The 13,059-nt window shown below is 31.6% G+C and overlaps 1 protein-coding gene across 3 annotated transcripts in view; it reads right to left on the bottom strand.

The window, feature by feature from the left end:
• The window catches only part of LOC129908354 (EGFR adapter protein), an 87,040-nt gene that overhangs the window by 28,409 nt on the left and 45,572 nt on the right, over window positions 1-13,059 (bottom strand). The window contains exon 1 of one of the 3 annotated variants that reach the window (XM_055984790.1): window positions 8,155-8,397. The exons of the other annotated variants lie outside the window; for them this stretch is intronic. The gene's annotated coding sequence lies outside the window, so the exon portion shown is untranslated. Of the gene's footprint in view, window positions 1-8,154; window positions 8,398-13,059 lie in introns of those variants that run through there. 3 annotated transcript variants of the gene reach the window in all.

The following is a 13,059-nucleotide window of genomic DNA, read 5'->3' as shown; positions in this document are numbered from 1 at the left end:
GATAATTAGTCAAAAATGCAAAGTTTTCCGCAAGTTTTGAAAATTCGTGACTTTATAAGGTTACAAAACATGTCTCAAAATGGTTTGACCTCCAAACAAAGTATTTTTGAAAAAAAAAAAAAACAGAAAATCGTTAGGTATATATCCTAGCCGTTTATTTTTATAAAAATTTTCAAAAAAATTAAAAAAAAATCTGGTAGGCCATTAAAAAGAAAATCTTGATCCACATATTAAAAAAAAGTTTCAATAAAATTGATTGATCGTTTTTCAAAAAAATTGATTTAAAAAAAAAAAAAAAAAAAATTCAACATTTTCAAAAAATGATATTTTTGAAAAATTTTCTTAACCACTGTAGGCACACCTCTTTTTTGTGACGTGATAGGCACACGGGTGCGAATTTGGTTTATACTTTTTCATGTCGCTAGAACTTTTTTTGGTCTCAATATTTTATGGAGAATCGAATATCAAATTGATGTAGAATTTTCCGAGGAATTCGAATATTGTATTCACAATTACAGACAAAATATTTTCACCCTTATACAGAGACTTTTTCGTGACCACTTTTTTGAAAAATCATAATTTTTTATTTTTGTCCTGCCATGCCGACAGAGGGTTAATTATAATATTAGAATAACTAAAACGTATTCATTAAATTTGATCGTGTCGTCAATGAAAAATTCAGATATCAAGAAAATAAAATGCGCGACTGGGTCGCACTGGTATAGAAATTTACTAATATTTTTCAAAAAAAAATGTCATCTACCAGTTTTCAAAAAATTGATTAAAACAAAAAAAAAAAAACAATATTGTTTTTATACAAATATAAATATGTTTTTTTTTTTGAAAATTTTCTAAAATACATTACCATTATTTTAACGTTTCGGTATAAAAAATGTTTGTTGAAATCAGCTATGTCGTTTACGGGAAATTTACTCATGTCAAATTTAGTCTTTAAGTCATTATCTTCAATGAGTTTTCGTGGGCATTTTACCAATATTTAATTGTGTTTTCTTATATTTGTTGAATTTAAAAATTTCCTCTTAACGTTTCGCGAACAAAAATACTTTAAGCTAACCTTACTGAGCCACTGTACTTGTTGTTGTCTATGATTTGTTTCGTACATTAAGCTTTAATATATCGCTATATTTTTTTTTTCTATCCTCTCATTCAAGGGCTTTAAATTGTGTTAACTCATCTGAATACTTTATACGTACATACAATCTCCAACCGAATGCGTGATCAAGTGAAAAAGGACAAAGTCTTTTGACGAAAAAGGACTCGTATTATTTTTAGTCCTTTTATTATAATCAAAATCATTGTGAGAGAAAAAAAAAAATGTGGGCGACATCATTCAGCATCCAACACACACATGTGACTTCCATTTAAATAATTTACATTGCATAATTTTGATGGCATTATCCTCATTATATCTTTATAATATCCATGGAGCTGAGCTGCTGCCTGCGCTGTCATTCCACCCGAGTAATCATCGTCATCATAATAATAATAATCGTTGTTCTTCATACAAAAGCGGAATATATATTTATATGACTTTTTCAGTTGGTTACATTGTTTCCATTTCATCAGAATAAACATCGCCATTGTTAACATATCCGGTGTAAGGATATAACGGTGAGCGGGAGCGCACGAGAGATGCTTCGGTTTTAGCTTGGTTCATAGTATTTTGCATTCCAAATTCAAGCATTATATCGGCGGCGGTTTCGTTGTCATGTCGTTCAGTAGCGAGACGAAGGATATAACCATCCATCATCCTTTTTCTGCGTGTCAAATTTTGTATGTGGCGTTGTAAACGGAGCTCGGTGGCGTGTTGAAATGTGAACATTTTTTTATGAAATTTTAATGAAATTTAAATATCTCATCGCTCGACGGATCCACATTAGAGAAATGACAAAAAAGAGAGAAAGAGAGAAGGTCTTGAGAAGACTTGATGACCTACGGCATGGAACCGATATTATCCTTTTTTCATAACATGAAAACGACCAAAACCATGTAATGTGGAATTTTTTCTTTCTTAATTTTTTTTTTGTTGTAATTTGCATATAACACAAACCAAAAAAAGATACAAAGTGAAGACCTTTATTAGCAGCTTATGAACAGAGCCGGTTTTAGGGGGGGGGCAGCCTGGGCCGTCGCCCAGGGGCGCAAGAATTGAGGGGCGCCGCAGGCGCCCCGAACTTTTACAAAAGTTTTATAAATAACGAAGTCTTTCCAATCGATGTTTTATTTTTTTTACATTCACAAAGGCGCCCCAATTTTTTTCTATTTTACATTTTCAACGGCGCTCGTATTGTTTGTCCTAAACTTTTTGAAGAATGAAGGCGCCCCCCAATTTTGGGTTAATTTATTTGGCTTCCGGAAGGACAATGGTGTCCAAAATCTTCGTTCATCTTTGAAGAACAAGGCGCCCCAATTTCTTTTGAAAGACTAAAGAAATCCTAATATTCCTCCTACCAATTTAATTTTTGCAAAGGTGCCCCTATAATAATGAATAAGGAAAGAGAAGGGAGACGGACAGAATCCCGAAATTAAAAATCCAGAAAGCCCAAAATCCAGAAAACCCTAAATTCCGAAAACCCAAAAACACAAAATCCCGAAAACCCACAATCCCAAAATCCCGAAAACCCAAAATCCAGAAATGGCAAAAATTGACAGCTTCTCCATTTCTCATAAAAACTACGTTTGTGTGTGAGAATAAAAAAATAGGTCTGTTCGTTGTTCCCCCCTCCAGGGCACTCTAAGTCATTTCAATTAACTGTGAAAAAAATCTGAGTTTCTCGGGTTTTCATTTTACATCGAACACCTCAGAGCTTTAGTTTCATCAGCGAACATCGAACACAGAGGAAATAACTCTGGTTGAAAAAGGAGCTACAAAAAACGCTTGACAACGAATTCGGAGCGACCCAGAGTGCCCTAGAGCTCACAACGAACAAACCTTATACTTATAAAGGTATGTTGTTTTCGATTGGCCGTCCGGAAGCGCCTGGAATCATTAAAAAGCGTGCTGCAAGTTTTTTATTCTCCTAGTGAAAAAACAAAAACAAAATATTTGATTTTTCACCAATACAGATATTAAATTTTAGAATTGGGTGGAAGCGATTCAAAGTTTTTTATTGGATTTCAGAATGAGTGAATCATTGAGTGATTCCAATCGAAAACGACATTAATGTACCTAGTTGAAAAAGTTTTTGAAAAAATATTGTTCAAATAAAACCAGCTGTACCTAATCTTTAAATGTGTTTAAACAAAAAAGTCAGAGATAAAGGTAGTCTTGTCAATTGAGCCTAAATGACATGAATAATTAATTTTTTTTTTAAGTTAACCTTTTTAAGTTAATACACTGCACATTTTTAATAAATGCATTAACAAGTTTATGAGAGGTAAGACATAATCTGCTATTGCTTTTTTTCGTGATTTTAAAAAATTGTTTTTAGATGAATTTTTTTTTAGAGGCGCCACTTGCAATCTTGCCCAGGGGCGCCGGTAGTGCTTAAACCGGCACTGCTTATGAAGCATACAACCAAAGTTAAATTAAGTACAAAAGCTTAATTCTATACTGTTGTTTCTTTCTTCTTTAGTTCGATTAGTGTGATGGGGATCTACACTAATATGCTTATAAGGTTTTGTTTGTTTTTGTAAAGATAAAATAAAATAAGTTCAAAATAAAAATGAAAGAATGTGAACTAAAGAATGAACAGAAAAGATGTATGTAATTAATATGGGAGGAGTGCCATAAAGTCACGCTCCAAATGAGGTTATGTTGTTTTGAATTCGGTAAGTGGAACTGCATAAATGAAAGAAATTTATGTTGCAGTGACATCACGTTGCGTTTTTATTTTCAGATTTGCATTATGTTACATGGACAGAGTGGATAATAAATATTCTTTGAAGCAAAGTAGGTTTTGGTTTTTGGTTTTCCGGTTTCTTATTTTTATTTGAGATAAAGATTTCTTGGAAATATTTTGGTACGCAATAAGCAGTGGACTTACCTGAATGTAAAAAAAGGAGGGGGGGGGGGGGTGACGCTAAAATATGTAGATATATATTTTGAAGAAATTCATATTTAATGGTATAGTTTTGTAAAGCAACGAAAATAAAATCCAAGACTGCGTAGCACGAACTTGCTCTTGTAGTTCAAAGTACCCTTAAAATTATTAGTTTACCAATGAGCAATTCACTTACAGTGCGGGTTGCCAAATTAATAGGGACAAGCGAAATCTTTATTTTTTTTTTTTACTTTGCTCATTTTTCGAAGTACCTGAAATTTTTTTTGTCTCATTTAGTTATATTTTTTAAGTAGATATGAAACGACTTAAAAAAAGTAAAAAAATCATAATCTTGGTTAAAAAAAAGGGGAGAATAGAACAGAAGCACAAAAAGATGTTCCCATTGAATTCATGCCCGGAAAATTGCCAGACCGGTCCAATACTTAATTTTTTTATGCAAGATGGGGTACTTCCCATAAAGTACAAAATATCATGTTATTCCTCGATAAGAAAAAATAAGTATTGAACCGGTCTGGCAATTTTCCGGGCATGAATTCCAAAGGAAACGTCTTTTTGTGCTTCTGCCCTATTTCCATTATTTTTTTTTACCAAAATTATGATTTATTTACTTTTTTTATTTTAATTTATATCTACTTGATTAGTTTAACTTAATAAGACAAAACAAATTTCAGGTACTTTGGCAAAAACGAAAAAAAATGAGCAAAGAAAACCAAAAAAAAAATAAAAAAAATTTCGTTTGTCCCTATTAATTTGGCAACCCACTGTATATATAAATTTTAAAGCAAATTGGTTAAACCATTAGCACATTAGGGCCAATAACTAAATATTTTATACATTTTATTGAAAGGGTCTAAATGTCTTCTTTCTAAAACAGACAAGAAATCTAAAATTGGTGAAAATTTGACGACGTTCGATTTTTGCCTGAAGGACTAAAAACTGTCAAAATTTAAGGGGTGTAGCGGAATTTTTAAATGCAGGTTAGAAATCAGTGTAAGCTCTACTCTACTAAACGTGATAGGTTTTCGCCCGCGTATATTGTAAAAAAATGAAATTTTCCATAACTTTTTTTCTTGTGAATTGCACTAAAATGTTTATTGATGTAATGAAAGTTTGTACAATTTCGAATATAAGAATACTAGATGACCCGGCGAACTACGTTCCGCCATTTCTTGTATTTGTTTCTAATTTTCGACTCTGTAATGAGTTATCATTTTCCAATAAAACAAGGGGATCAAAATTGGAAAAGTTCGTAAAATGAATTTAAAAATATTCACTTTTAAACTTTTAATAAAAAGATGTAACGTATTGAAAAATTGAGTTTTATTTTACCGTTATTTCAAATTTGTCATTACAAAATTAATTGAAACTTTGTACAAATATAGTCTTGCTCATTATCTACACTGTAAATTTCATTCATTTATCTTGTTTTTCCCGTTATTCGGTCAAAAATCATTTTAAAAATTCAAAAGTTTGTACATGCATGCACATGATTAAAACCTATATTTCCTATAAGCTTGAGATTTTTTGCAGACTTTTAAAAATTCCAAAAAAATAAAAGACTACTCAAAAATGTCCCTAAAAATTAGTTGTTGTTTTTCAAAAATTTGTATTTCAAAATACAGGGCCTATGAAAAAAATCCGTCACCCCTTACTTTTTTTTTAATATCTTTCTAATGGTCTAACTCAAATTTTTTCGCAAAATTTTGCGTACCTACCTGTAATTAGTCTTTCGTCGAAGTCCTATGACTGCAAAAAAAACCTTCACAACTTGTTTTTGAAATTCCTACCTTTTTTAAATTCAATACCTTTTTTAACAATACAATAAATTTGTCTATCATTTAAAAAAAAGTCTTACCGTTTAGAAAATAGCCTCTTTTTTCAATGTAGTGTTACCCATATTTACCCTATAAAATCTTAATTTTGTTTTGCCTTAAACCTACTCCTCTTATGCCTCTTTGATTAAAAAAAAAAATTAAGAAAATAAGTCAGCCGGTGTGGCCGGTTAGCGAACGTACACAGAACCAAACTTTAATATATATAATAGATATACAGGGTGTCCCATAAGTCAACGTCGAAACGAAAACGGTAGATAGAATAGTCGGTGACAGTTATCAGAACATTTTGTGAGTTATGGACAAAATGGAAAAACTGCATCAGTTTTAAAGCAAATATTACTTTTTGGCCCAACTAAGTACTAAAAAATTTTACATGACTCTAATTCAATGGACCGTAGTGTAAAAAAAATGCACTACGATGTTTCGGCAAGTTACCTTAAAAGTTGTTGTGTTCAATTCTCTTTTCAAAATCGTATAATATTGTTGAGAATATTCCATAAATAACCGAGATAAAAATTTTTTTCTTAAGAAATCCGACTTTTTTATTAGGTAATTTTTCCATAGGTATTATTTAATTTTTTAGCCAAAAAATTCTTCTTTTATGCCTATTATTTATATTCCAAGGAACTTTTACTATAAAATCAAGTATGTTTTATAAACTTTGTGAACAAGAGGTAATAAAAGTTGAATTTACACAAAAATAAATTCCAGCAGCAGAATTTTTAAAAAGAACATAAATCTAATACATAAAAATCTCATGTCGCAGTGTTTGTTACCAAACTCCTCCGAAACAGCTACACTGATTTTAATGAAATTTTGTACACATATCGGTTAGGTCTGAGAATCGGCGAACATCTATTTTTCATACCTCTAAATTGTTAAAGTGGTCCAGCCAAATTTGTTTATATCTTCTTGGAACGATCTTTTCGAAATTTTTTGTGTATGTCGGGAAGTCTGAGAATCGGCCATTGGACCAACATGAATTTTCATATGATAAAATGGTTAGGGTGGTCCAACCAAAAAAAATTCTATTTTTTTTGGAATGATTTTTATGAAATTTTGTAGGTGTATCGGGAAAGTCTAAAAATTGCCCAACATTTATTATTATAACACTAAATAGTTAGGGTGGCCCAACCAAAAAAAATTTTTATACCATAAATGGTTAGCGTGGTCGTGGTCCACTCCAAATTTTTTTTTTTTTTTTTAACGATTTTTTCAAGTCCTGGCTTTATATTGTTTTCAAGGGGTTCAAAAAAGTTAGTTTTCCAACTCATATGAATAGTTTGAATTTGTAATATTTCATATTCTAATACAGAAACTTTAAGCCTACAAACATCAATCTCGATAATACGATCAATAGAACTCAAAAAACACATTTTTTGATGTTGTGACCCGATTTTTTTTGGAAAAGATTGACACACTCCAAAACTGGAATTAATAGCAAAAGAGGCGTAAAAAAATAAGTTACGTATACGTCGCAGTGACCCAATTGATCTCAAAAGATGTTGTTTAAAATTCTCTAAAATAAATAAAAATACATATACTGTACATTATTTATACTATATAATTTAGATCATTATTCTCTATGTGGCAAATTTCGATCTCCAACATTCTGTTTTTTTTTAAATTCTGTAAATGTAGTCAACATGCGAATAGTTCTTAAAATAGAAGCTCATGACGTGATTGATAAATCTCCAACATCTGATATCTTTAATTACTTCAATCTTTTTTACCTATCCTGTGCCACATCTAACTATCCATCGATCTTCAATGAAATTAAACAAAGAACTATTTGTACCTACAATTTTCTATTCCCAACTATAATCTTCTACCTTTTCATTCAGGTTATATTTTCAACTTTGAAATCAATACATTAAGACCCCATCCACAGAGTAAACAAAAATCAAATTCTGTGGTATTTAATACTCAAGTTCCTTCTCCGGTAAATCTATTCCGTTGTCTTCGGTATAGTTCATAGTTTTTCAAATCAGAGAACTTAGCATTCATACAATGTCACTCCCTCACTATTCGAAGCAAATATATATGAGGGTTAATAGGTGGCCAGACTTTATATACACAAAGATCCTTGGGAAAAGTTCTTAATCGGCATAACCCCATAGAAAAACATTACCTAAGCCCGATGGCAACTCAACTGTGAATTCATTCGAAAAACGGTATCCGATCTGGTTTAAAGGGTTTCAAGTTTCTTTCCACACAAAAAGTCATGGCACATATGCTATAGCTTTACCGCCACACAAATGCGGCAGGCATACGGGAATCTTTTATTGACCAACCTTTCTAGAATCCTTGTGACAAGTTCATCGAACATTGGACATTTCATATAACATAGAGAGAAAAGTCTCAGGTCTCACGCCTCACTCCATGGTTAGGATGGATAAAAGGGGACTTTCAAAAACTGTAAGGCCTCTGGCTCTATCCAAGTTATCCAAGCATAGTTAAATGATTAAGTTTTCTTGTCAACACGAATGTGGTAATTTGATGATTTCCGATTTTATGCTCGTGTAGGTGTACCTCATAGCTCGACGAAAAAGATGACTGTGCGTTCTTCCTGGAAACAAAAAAAAAAGTTTTATGCGGTTTTATGATGTTCAATATGTTCATCCTTGTGAATAAGGTTTTTGGGACTTTTATACACCTGAGGCGGTTTTTGTTGTCCTCTCGAATTTTCATTCCAAAGAAATTTTTACCAGGGGATGGGGTGGGAAATTTTGTTTTCATTCCTGAACGTTGTCATCGTCATTCTCATCATTGTCGTTGTGTTGTCTATCGGAAGTTTGAAGTTATTTTCATTGAGGGACAATAGAAGGGATTCCTATCTTCTTATACGTTTAAGCTCCTTCAAGGGTATTTAAAAGTTGTTTTTCGAGGCTTATGCCGGAACATTACTTGGATTGTTATGGAGGGACATAAAAGCAAAACCAAAAACTTCTCAAAGAGATATAATACTTTGTTCTGGTTTTTCGTCGGGGCGTTGTGTGTTTTTATGACAAAAGTTTTCTCTCTAGAAGCTGTAAAAGTATCATTAGAAAGTAGGTGTCTTAAGTGAACGCCCCTTCTTTGGGCAGCGGTTTTTTTTTTTTTTTTTTTCTGATGAGTCCTATATTGTTAGAATAGATACTTGTTGTTTTGGGGGATTTGGTTAATGTAGTAAAGGAATGCTTTTAAAGGTGTTAAGAATGAGCTTATTGCGAGTAGTTAGGTACTTTTTCTGTAATGGAATTAGTGAACTAGGTTGTAATATGTTTTCGAGCAAAAGTTTCATTACCGTTAAGTACGGTTATTGTGAATAATAGGGTTTTCTAATGGTGCAACTATGTAAAACTTTATTTTAAACTGAAATTCTAAAGCGGTTATGGGAATAGCCGAATAGGCCGACAGGTGAGAAAATTTAGAATGTATTAATGCGAAACAAAAAAAAATAACCCCATAAACCATAAGAAAGTTACGATTCATAAGCTGTATGTGTTGTATTTTATTATGCAGGGTCTGGTCAGTAAATTTATTTCAAATAACTGTACTGAAGTTCAATGTAAGTGTTCTGTAAAAAGCTTAAGCAAAATGATTCGGGCTTTAGATCTATTTTTCTTTTTCCCCAAATGAAATATAGTTCTACCAAATTTCCGATTTTTGTTTTTGTGATTAAGAGCAAATTAAAGATAAAGAGAAAAAATTGAGCTCAAGATAACAATAATACATGATATTAGGATAATGGAGAATGCGAAAAAAAGTGGAGAGTTGACTACTGACTCGATTTTCTTCAAACTTCGTATAAATGAGTTTTGGAAGTTCTTCAAAATCGAAATTTTAATTTCAAAACCAAATTTAAAAATCTTAATTTTCTCGAAAACAGCTCAAACGGTATTTTGATCGAAATGTGTGTACTGTGGCAAATTCCATCGTACTTTTTAAGTATTAAATTGTATTTTTTTAATTGTTTCTAACGGAACCTGTCATAAAACAGTTTTATTCATATCTGACTTACTCGTAAACGATTCAACCGATTTAAACTAACATTTAAAAATAAAGGTCTTAGTGACCGTTAAATTGAAAATATGTACCTACAATGTTGAAAATTATATTTTTGGATTAAACAAAAAATAACATTTTTTTTTTAAATCAAATTCATGAAATTTTTTGAAACTTTGTTTTTACGTGTCTGTTTATTATTATTAAATCTTTTATATAATATACATTATAAAAATGTTTGATTCAGAAAAACTTATTAAAAAAAAGGTTCGAACGGCTTTGAATTGCTTATTGCTTACTTAGCTTGCAGTTCAAAATCTTTTCTAAACAATATTTTCGCAATTTAATGTTGTTTGTTTGTGTTTAAAAATATTCTTTTTTTAATGCTTATAAAAATTGTATTAACATTCTGTAATTGTTACTTTGAAAGCAAGTACATGCGACCAAGTCGTGAATTTATTCAGACAATTCTGATTTTTAGCAGAGTTGTTTTTTGTTATTTTAGGTTTTGAGCTTCAAGTGTTAAATTTCAAAATGTTTTTTTTTTTTTTAGTGTTAAAGAATTTTAGCTCTAAGAACTAGTTTTTTGACAAAAAAAATAATGTGTTACAAACTAAAAGCTTATACAAACTCATGTCCCTAGGAACCCAAAAAAAAATTACAAATTCGCACGTTCTGCAAACTAAAATTGCAACATTTTTTTTTTTTTTTAGTGATCGAAATATTTGAATTAAGTTCCACATTTTCCGAAAATTTTTTGAGATTTTCCTCTAAAAAAAAAATATTTTATTGAAAAAAGTTGAAATTTTTGTAAAAAAACGAAATTCAAGTTAGCAGAACATGAATTTATATGAAAAAATAAAAAGAATTTTTCTATCGTCGTCATCCAAATGCAAACTATGTAGTTAAATTTTAATTTTGTAAAACGGAAATTTTTTTTTAAATTTATAATTTTTGTAAAACTATTTCAAATATAGATTTTTTGAGAAGAAAAGCTCATGATGTGAGTAAGAAAGTTGTATTACATTTTGTTTTTAAGAAAATTGCATCCTTGATTTTTCAGTAAAAAAAATTATAGGTAGCATTTTCCAACTTTTGAAAGGTTGTCTATCCCGTTTAAAAGCACAGTACTATTTTTTGCACGTATTTGTACTTGTAAAGACAGTTTTGTTGGCCTTTTTTTCAAAAACCTTCACATATTTAATTAAGATGGCTTCCAACAAGTAAAACTATAAAAGTCTATGTTTGATTTTTTCCCTAAAACTCAAATAGATAGTTTTTAACCTCCTTCGAAGTGAGAAATTTTTATTTATGTGGTCCAATAAGCACTGTATTCATTCTCAACACATTGATTGTTTCCAATATTTCTATATATAATTTTATATCCCAAAGAAAATGGTATGGGTATTTTCTTGTCTCTCTCTACTTCGTCTATATACCAGCTTTTAAAGTGCCAAAAACGATTTATCGATCTTTCTCATATATATATGTACCTACAACAAAACCCACTTGCTGTTGCTGCTGCTGCTGTGTCATCTAAAACCAAGAGTATCAATGAACAATGATTTTGCTTCCACCTATCTGTGCTCTGCCAACTCTTATATAGCTCTAAGCCACAACCTTGGACTTAACTATGCTATGCAGCTGTTTCCAATATAAATTGTAGGTATGTGTGTGTTTCATGTCTCTTCTAAAGTGTGTCGTTCTTGTTATATGTAAATCCCAAGTCCACTTTAGTTTCTGGTACATTGTACATTGTTGCACAAAGAACTATAAAACGAGAGAAATATCCTAAACTTTTGACATTCAACAATTCGCTTTTAGTCAGTTCTAGTACCTTTTTGTTTTTTTTTGCAATTGAGGTGGCACACTGAGGGTAATGGTAGGTTACTAACTGACACAATCATGAACTCGAAACAAATAAAGCTGCTATTTTAATTTATGACGCAAAATATTGGTTTCGTACAAAAAAGAAAAATAGTTTCGAAATACCTACTCGTATATTTATTTTTGGACATAGTAGAATTTTGTTCTTAGACCAAATACAAACGACTAGTTTATGGACCTTTTTTTTTTTTGAAATGGAAAAAATCCATGTTCTTTGAAAACTACTGCCATTTTTCGTCGCAACCGAATTCAACTCCCAGAAACGATTCAGTATGTGGACTTTTGTTTCTTTTCATTCTACACTCCATTTGCTTGGGATAAATTACTTCTATGAAGGTTGAGAGAATCTACTACATATAAGCTTCATCTTTCAACCCCTCCCAAGTCCTATACAAAACGCCCCCTCAATTCAAATACAGACTCTTCGAAAAAAGCTATATCGTGTGTAGGTACTTATGTCTATATAGATAAAGCATATAGAAGGCTTAAGGCCGGATTTGACCTACTTCTAAAGGGGCTTTGTTTGGAGATTTTTCGTGTGTTCATTTTATTCGTTCGTTCGGTTTTTTACTTTTTCTCTAAGCAATTTTATATGTACATAGAAAAAAAAACGAAAAATCGAACATTTTGTGGTATGGCACTAGCCAGAGCCACACATGGCCACATTTATGCACATAGCAGTCAGTTGGAAAAATGTGGCATTGAGTTGAGTCGAGTTCATTGTTGGGTAAAGATACTACTTACCTAACCTAACCTACTCTCTGGCTTCGACTTCGTCGTTGGCATGTCAGACAGGCACTTTATGCTTAGAAATTAAATGCAGCTTTGCCACAATTTCACCCGGGACGTACAATACAGACAGACGGGTGGTTTTTCAATTGCAGCCAGTATTCAATCTGTCATATATCACATATTTTTAGCTTCGAGTATTATTGCTGCACGTGGTAGCAGCAGGAGAGAAGGTTAGTGCTTTGAAATTGCAAAGCCAAGTTAAATTCCTGGCGGTTATATGGAGATTGCATGATGGAGTCGTAAAGTTGAATGTGAGCTTCTTTAAATGAAAAATTTGAATGCATATTGCCTTGCCACTGACTGGTGTGGTGCATGATAGAATTTTACATCAGAGAGTGGTCATTATTCGGACATGCTGCATACTGTTGAATGAGGGGGATATCTAGATCTTTGAGTTTTTACTTATTTTGTGGTCAGATTGCATTTTATAAATTTCTCTCTTGATCTAAAGGCTTTCCAAATCTAAGAAAAACGTGTTGTTGAAATGTTTTTAATATCATGAATCATAATTGTCAAACTATTCTATACGAAAG

This window comes from Episyrphus balteatus, chromosome 2, assembly GCF_945859705.1.
Source record: "Episyrphus balteatus chromosome 2, idEpiBalt1.1, whole genome shotgun sequence".
In the NCBI taxonomy this organism is placed as follows: domain Eukaryota; kingdom Metazoa; phylum Arthropoda; class Insecta; order Diptera; family Syrphidae; genus Episyrphus; species Episyrphus balteatus.
The sequence above is the reverse complement of the archived record's forward strand: the minus strand, read 5'-3'. Positions and strand labels throughout refer to the sequence as shown.